Source organism: Lethenteron reissneri, chromosome 27 (assembly GCF_015708825.2).
Source record: "Lethenteron reissneri isolate LAM-NWPU_2019-01 chromosome 27, ASM1570882v1, whole genome shotgun sequence".
Lineage (NCBI taxonomy): Eukaryota > Metazoa > Chordata > Hyperoartia > Petromyzontiformes > Petromyzontidae > Lethenteron > Lethenteron reissneri.
In genome coordinates, this window is record NC_083805.1 from 3,547,143 (window position 1) to 3,555,229 (window position 8,087).

An 8,087-nucleotide genomic window follows, 5' to 3' on the forward strand; every position below is an offset into this window, starting at 1 on the left:
TCCCATTGTACCAGTCCATGGGGGTTTAATGAAACCTGATCATTTCAAATATTTAAAAGCAAAAACAGAATCCATTCACCATAAATCTTTATTATTTATAATGCACAAACATAAAGTACTTTCGGCATCTAGTGCGTATAGATTAGTGGAAATCCAATGTTAAGGAATCGTTTGCTATAACTCCATGCAACATGTAATATATACTAGAGTTGCACAATCTGTAAAAAATGTTAACCTTTTTAAAATTATGCTGGAATTAAGACATTTAGCCAGGAATGTCGAAGGTAATTTGCTAATTTTAAATGCCCCCACGGAGACGCAGGACCAGGTGGAGGGTGGATTCTTTCTGGATGTTGTAGTCGGACAGCGTGCGGCCATCTTCAAGCTGCTTGCCCGCGAAGATCAGTCGCTGCTGGTCAGGAGGAATGCCTTCCTTGTCCTGGATCTTGGCCTTCACGTTCTCAATGGTGTCACTTGGCTCCACCTCCAGGGTGATGGTCTTGCCCGTCAGGGTCTTCACGAAGATCTGCATGCCACCACGGAGACGCAGGACCAGGTGGAGCGTGGATTCTTTCTGGATGTTGTAGTCGGACAGCGTGCGCCCATCTTCCAGCTGCTTGCCTGCGAAGATCAGTCGCTGCTGGTCGGGAGGAATGCCTTCCTTGTCCTGGATCTTGGCCTTCACGTTCTCGATGGTGTCACTTGGCTCCACCTCCAGGGTGATGGTCTTGCCCGTCAGGGTCTTCACGAAGATCTGCATGCCACCACGGAGCCGGAGGACCAGGTGGAGGGTGGATTCTTTCTGGATGTTGTAGTCGGACAGCGTGCGGCCATCTTCCAGCTGCTTGCCCGCGAAGATCAGTCGCTGCTGGTCGGGAGGAATGCCTTCCTTGTCCTGGATCTTGGCCTTCACGTTCTCGATGGTGTCACTTGGCTCCACCTCCAGGGTGATCGTCTTGCCCGTCAGGGTCTTCACGAAGATCTGCATGCCACCACGGAGACGCAGGACCAGGTGGAGGGTGGATTCTTTCTGGATGTTGTAGTCGGACAGCGTGCGGCCATCTTCCAGCTGCTTGCCCGCGAAGATCAGTCGCTGCTGGTCGGGAGGAATGCCTTCCTTGTCCTGGATCTTGGCCTTCACGTTCTCGATGGTGTCACTTGGTTCCACCTCCAGGGTGATGGTCTTGCCCGTCAGGGTCTTCACGAAGATCTGCATGCCACCACGGAGACGCAGGACCAGGTGGAGGGTGGATTCTTTCTGGATGTTGTAGTCGGACAGCGTGCGGCCATCTTCCAGCTGCTTGCCCGCGAAGATCAGTCGCTGCTGGTCGGGAGGAATGCCTTCCTTGTCCTGGATCTTGGCCTTCACGTTCTCGATGGTGTCACTTGGCTCCACCTCCAGGGTGATGGTCTTGCCCGTCAGGGTCTTCACGAAGATCTGCATGCCACCACGGAGACGCAAGGACCAGGTGGAGGGTGGATTCTTTCTGGATGTTGTAGTCGGACAGCGTGCGGCCATCTTCAAGCTGCTTGCCCGCGAAGATCAGTCGCTGCTGGTCGGGAGGAATGCCTTCCTTGTCCTGGATCTTGGCCTTCACGTTCTCGATGGTGTCACTTGGCTCCACCTCCAGGGTGATGGTCTTGCCCGTCAGGGTCTTCACGAAGATCTGCATGCCACCACGGAGCCGGAGGACCAGGTGGAGGGTGGATTCTTTCTGGATGTTGTAGTCGGACAGCGTGCGGCCATCTTCCAGCTGCTTGCCCGCGAAGATCAGTCGCTGCTGGTCGGGAGGAATGCCTTCCTTGTCCTGGATCTTGGCCTTCACGTTCTCAATGGTGTCACTTGGCTCCACCTCCAGGGTGATGGTCTTGCCCGTCAGGGTCTTCACAAAGATCTGCATGCCACCACGGAGACGCAGGACCAGGTGGAGCGTGGATTCTTTCTGGATGTTGTAGTCGGACAGCGTGCGCCCATCTTCCAGCTGCTTGCCTGCGAAGATCAGTCGCTGCTGGTCGGGAGGAATGCCTTCCTTGTCCTGGATCTTGGCCTTCACGTTCTCGATGGTGTCACTTGGCTCCACCTCCAGGGTGATGGTCTTGCCCGTCAGGGTCTTCACGAAGATCTGCATGCCACCACGGAGCCGGAGGACCAGGTGGAGGGTGGATTCTTTCTGGATGTTGTAGTCGGACAGCGTGCGGCCATCTTCCAGCTGCTTGCCCGCGAAGATCAGTCGCTGCTGGTCGGGAGGAATGCCTTCCTTGTCCTGGATCTTGGCCTTCACGTTCTCGATGGTGTCACTTGGCTCCACCTCCAGGGTGATGGTCTTGCCCGTCAGGGTCTTCACGAAGATCTGCATGCCACCACGGAGACGCAGGACCAGGTGGAGGGTGGATTCTTTCTGGATGTTGTAGTCGGACAGCGTGCGGCCATCTTCCAGCTGCTTGCCCGCGAAGATCAGTCGCTGCTGGTCGGGAGGAATGCCTTCCTTGTCCTGGATCTTGGCCTTCACGTTCTCGATGGTGTCACTTGGCTCCACCTCCAGGGTGATGGTCTTGCCCGTCAGGGTCTTCACGAAGATCTGCATGCCACCACGGAGAGCAGGACCAGGTGGAGGGTGGATTCTTTCTGGATGTTGTAGTCGGACAGCGTGCGGCCATCTTCCAGCTGCTTGCCGCGAAGATCAGTCGCTGCTGGTCGGGAGGAATGCCTTCCTTGTCCTGGATCTTGGCCTTCACGTTCTCGATGGTGTCACTTGGTTCCACCTCCAGGGTGATGGTCTTGCCCGTCAGGGTCTTCACGAAGATCTGCATGCCACCACGGACGCAGGACCAGGTGGAGGGTGGATTCTTTCTGGATGTTGTAGTCGGACAGCGTGCGGCCATCTTCCAGCTGCTTGCCCGCGAAGATCAGTCGCTGCTGGTCGGGAGGAATGCCTTCCTTGTCCTGGATCTTGGCCTTCACGTTCTCGATGGTGTCACTTGGCTCCACCTCCAGGGTGATGGTCTTGCCCGTCAGGGTCTTCACGAAGATCTGCATGCTCCCCTCGAAGCCGCAGGACCAGATGCAGAGGTGACTTCCTTTCTGGACTGTTGTTAGTCCGCGACAGCGTGCGACCATTCTTCAAGCTGCTTGCCAGCGAAAGTCAGTCCGCTGCTGGTCGGGAGGAATGCCCCTTCTTGTCCTGGACTTTTTTGCCTTTCACGTTCTCGATGGTGTCAGCTTTGCCTCCACCTTCCAGCGTGTGATGGTCTTGCCCGTCAGAGTCTTCACGAAGATCTGCATGCACCACGGAAGCCGGAGGACCAGGTGGAGGGTGAGATCCCTTTCTGGCTGTTATGTAGTCTGCCAGCGTGCGACGCATCTTCCAGCTTGCTTGCCGGCGACGATCAAGTCCGATGCTGGTCTGGGAGGAATGACCTTCCTTGTACTGGATTCTTTGCCTTCACATTCTCAATCGTGGTCAGCTTGGCCTCCACCTCCAGGGTGATGGTCTTGCCCTGGTCAGGGTCTTCACCAAAGATCTGCATGCCTCCCCTCAGTCGAGACGCAGACCAGATGGCAGCGTAGACTCCTTTCTGGATGTTGTAGTCTGCGAGCGTGCGACCATCTTCCAGCTGCTTGCCGGCGAAGATGAGCCGCTGCTGGTCTGGCGGGATCCCCTCCTTGTCCTGGATCTTGCTTTCACGTTCTCAATCGTGTCAGATGCCTCAACCTCCAGAGTGATGGTCTTGCCGGTCAGCGTCTTCACGAAGATCTGCATCCCACCTCGAAGCCGGAGAACGAGATGCAGAGTAGACTCCTTTTGGATGTTGTAGTCTGCCAGCGTACGACCATCTTCCAGCTGCTTGCCGGCGAAGATCAGGCGCTGTTGGTCTGGGGGAATCCCCTCTTTGTCCTGAATCTTGGCCTTGACATTCTCGATGGTGTCAGAGGCCTCCACCTCCAGAGTGATGGTCTTGCCAGTCAGCGTCTTCACGAAGATCTGCATGCCTCCCCTCAGCCGAAGAACCAGGTGGAGGGTAGACTCCTTCTGGATGTTGTAGTCTGCCAGCGTGCGACCATCTTCCAGTTGCTTGCCAGCGAAGATCAGTCGCTGCTGGTCGGGAGGAATGCCTTCCTTGTCCTGGATCTTGGCCTTCACGTTCTCGATGGTGTCACTTGGCTCCACCTCCAGGGTGATGGTCTTGCCCGTCAGGGTCTTCACGAAGATCTGCATGCCACCACGGAGACGCAGGACCAGGTGGAGGGTGGATTCTTTCTGGATGTTGTAGTCGGACAGCGTGCGGCCATCTTCAAGCTGCTTGCCCGCGAAGATCAGTCGCTGCTGGTCGGGAGGAATGCCTTCCTTGTCCTGGATCTTGGCCTTCACGTTCTCGATAGTGTCACTTGGCTCCACCTCCAGGGTGATGGTCTTGCCCGTCAGGGTCTTCACGAAGATCTGCATGATTAAATCTGAAATAAATAGAAAGACAACCCCTATCCGGTTATTCCCCTTGAAAACACTTCAACATTTTTCAAACCCTTTCATTTCCGCTTTCACAACACAGTACAACACTGCTCTGTATTGCCCAATAAAGATACAGCAACAGCGCTAAGTTCAAGGGTCAAGTTGAATGACGTTCAGCGTTCTTGTTTAAACCAGTTGAGTCACTCCGGCATCCGCCGCCACTCCCAACCCCCAAATTAATTGCATCGTCAGCTTTCCCGTTTGTACAAAGTGTTCAAATGTAGAGGGGGGGGGGGGGTTACACTTTTTTTATTCTACCAGGTTAGGCCCAATATGTTAACAATAACAAACAGTATTTTAGGATTTGTATAAAGAAAACATATTTTTTTATAAATGGTGACAGCCAATATGGCGTCTCATGTTCATCTTGTTTCAACTAAAAAGGTTTTTATAGTTAACGTATTGTATACACGGTATTTTATAACTACGCAAAACCTATTATTTTTAACGGTGTAGTTTGTTACAAATTAATAACTACGCAAAACCTATTATTTTTTAACGGTGTAGTTTGTTAAAATTAAAAGAAACAATTACAAACGATTACCTCTACATCGCATAACCGGGCGGCGAAAGAAAAAAAAACCCATGACGCAGCAAACGGGCAGACGTTATTCAAAAAAGTCACGTTTCATAACGTTACAAACAGAACGCTCAACCCAAGACAAACATTAATACGCTTAACGACAACGTATAAAGCAGTAAAAACATCGTAAAAACCTTTCGTTTAATTAAAGGAACAATTTTAATTTCACCTCAGACGCGACGGCATTTCGACTTAAAATGGCGTCGCGGCCGAAGCTTCACAAGCGCCAAACTCTCTCCGCCCCAACCAACGCGTCAAACAACTTCCACCTCCCCCCACGGGCATCGCGATCTCCAACAAAATATCGTTAACATTCGAAATAATGTTTACCTCAGAACTGACCGTTTGGGTGCACGAAGCGGCGAAAGAAACTCCTCGCGCAGACGCTGAGAGAACGGATCGGCGAAGGAGGAAAAAGCAGTTCGGTTATGGAGGACGGCGGCACCGCGGTCGGTTTATATAGCGCCGCGTGTATCCATCCGCTTTTGTCTTGCGCGGCGGCGGAGGCGTCTGCGGCGGCGTCATCCGCCGAGGGCTACGCTCGCTCCCCATTGGCTGACGGTCGCGATCACGCGCCAATCACGCGCGCGTACGTGGGCGTCGGTGGGGATTCTTTTTTTTGGTGTCATTCTGTTTGTCAGCATTAATTAAAAGCCACCACAATTTCGCAGCGTCATCGTCGTTTGTTCTGCCGTCAAACCGGTTGTGACAAGAGCGGACAGCCTGGTAGTTCACGTTAGGCGGTGTTAGCGCTACGAACCCCGGCAACACCGGTTGCGATTATCTGAACCGGTTCGGGGCCCCCGTTCCTCCAGCTTCAAACGAGTAACCTGGTGGCGGTGTGTCGTAAACATCGCCACTGGGGAGACAAAGGCGGCCGGGACGTGGTGCTCGCCAGCCACCCCCTCGTGTGTCGTGCCGGCCTTCATAGGTGCTCGCTCACAGCACTTGCCCCAAACAGTCTGTTAAGGCGACACGGGGTTATGTGTCTGGGTTGTGACATAAGGACACCGATACAGTCGATTATTATGTTTAGTTCAATGAAGGGACCTGGTTCAATGAGTCACCATTCAACAACAACAACACCCCCACACCAGCAACCACCATCCATTCACGACGAAGTTGTTGAAGTGACAAAATCGCTCAAAAACGCGACACACTCGTCGTCAACACCTGTACAATATACCGTGGCCTTAAAAGGGCAAAACACGCATGATATGCGAAGTTCCGGGTAAATGGCAACTTCTTCAAAGTACATCGTTTACAGTGAAATGTGGTAACTAGGGTTTACTGAAAATGTGGAAAATAATACCCGCTCACAAGGGTAGTTTTTTTATTTGTTACAAATAGATGGCCAGTCCAAGGGGGAAACCCCCTCATAATTTAAGGAACACTGCAAACAATCGTCTGTAAGTGATGTCCTTCTCAAATGCGTATTGAGGTGGTACTAGCACATTAACTGCCCTGTGCCAGTGGCGAAACTCCACAATTGTATGTCGGGTGCGAGTGTATTCTATGACAACCACAGTCTTTCCCATGCACATAGTGGTACGTATTTCTTTTATCGACCACGGAGTGATGATGGGCCGAGCCAACAACCCTCAATCATGGGTCGCTCGCTCTACCGCTGAGCCACATGGCAGGACAATAGACCAAGATCCCCCATAAAGGCCACGCAGGCTGTTGGGGCAAGTGCTTTCAGCGAACACTTATGAAGACCCGATGAGGAAGGGTGGTGTAGCCAGAACTACACGCGTGCTGCCTTTACTCGTTTAAGGCCGAGTAGACTAGGGGAGGACCAGGTCCGGGTGAGATGTTCGCCACTGGTGGTTAGTCGTGGCCCGGGAGTCGAACTCTGACCCCCGAGGTCATCAGTGGGCAAACACTGCGACAAAGATCGACTGATACAGAATGTGAATTCCAGAATATTCCTGTACTCGACATATCCCTGTATACGGCATCATGCCACTCTTTATTGCTGTAATCATACCCACCACAATACTACGGTAGATTCTACAGCCATCACACAAGAGTTGATGATTGAAAGGTAGCGGGGGGAGGGTGTTGAATAGCTAAATCATATAACCAAGATTTGAAGTTTTCGTGACTGCAAGAATTCATACTCTCTGGGTTTTTCGGTAAAGTCACGTAGGTAAAACTTCAAATATATTAAATCACGACGTTTCGGAGGCAACACAAGCTTCCGTCTTCAGGTGGAACCGTCACAACAAATTATTTTTTTACCTACGTGACTTTACCGAAAAAACCAAAGAGTATCATATAACTTGTCACGAACCCACATGCTTGACATCGAATTACATTATGGGACCTCTAATTACAGCCACCAGCAGCAAACCTTTATAGCTTCGCCACCATCACGATTGGTTAATCTCTTCCGTGACCATTAACCGTGCGTTATAGTCGATGACTCAGTGGCGTGATGACTACAAATAGTGATAATAACAATTGTCACCAACCACACCCGGAGGAGCAAAGAGAATGACGTAAATTATTTGCATTCACCGTACATTCTCAAATACCGCATTAAAGTGCCATGCAAGATGTGACATTGGACATCAGAAACTTGAGGTACTACTAGGTACTACAATATTAGAACTACTGCAAGTGACTTTACCGAAAGAACCAAAGAGTAATTCCTGCAGTCACGAAAGCTTCAAATAAAATATTAGAACTAGTTTTTACTAGTATACGGTATATGGTTGGATGCTTTTATTTTATTTTTCTTATCCAAAACCTATTATCCGTGACCCTATTATCCACAATTATCCGCGGATTTTTGTTTATACTTTGAGGAACGTAATGTAATGTAGAATAATGTAATATACATTACGTGCGACTGCAGATTGGAAAACAAGAATAGCTGGCTGGGTCATGTAGCAGTAGACGAAATGTAGCCGAATCTCGCCGGTGAAAGATACCGTAACGACGTATGATTTTTCCGTGGAAAGTCCCACCGAGACTCTCAATATTCTTCG

At 51.1% G+C, this 8,087-nt stretch overlaps 1 pseudogene; it reads right to left on the reverse strand.

The window, feature by feature from the left end:
* Nucleotides 1–220: 220 nt before the first annotated feature.
* On the reverse strand, nucleotides 221–5,368 carry LOC133348371 (polyubiquitin-A-like; annotated as a pseudogene).
* Nucleotides 5,369–8,087: the final 2,719 nt, after the last annotated feature.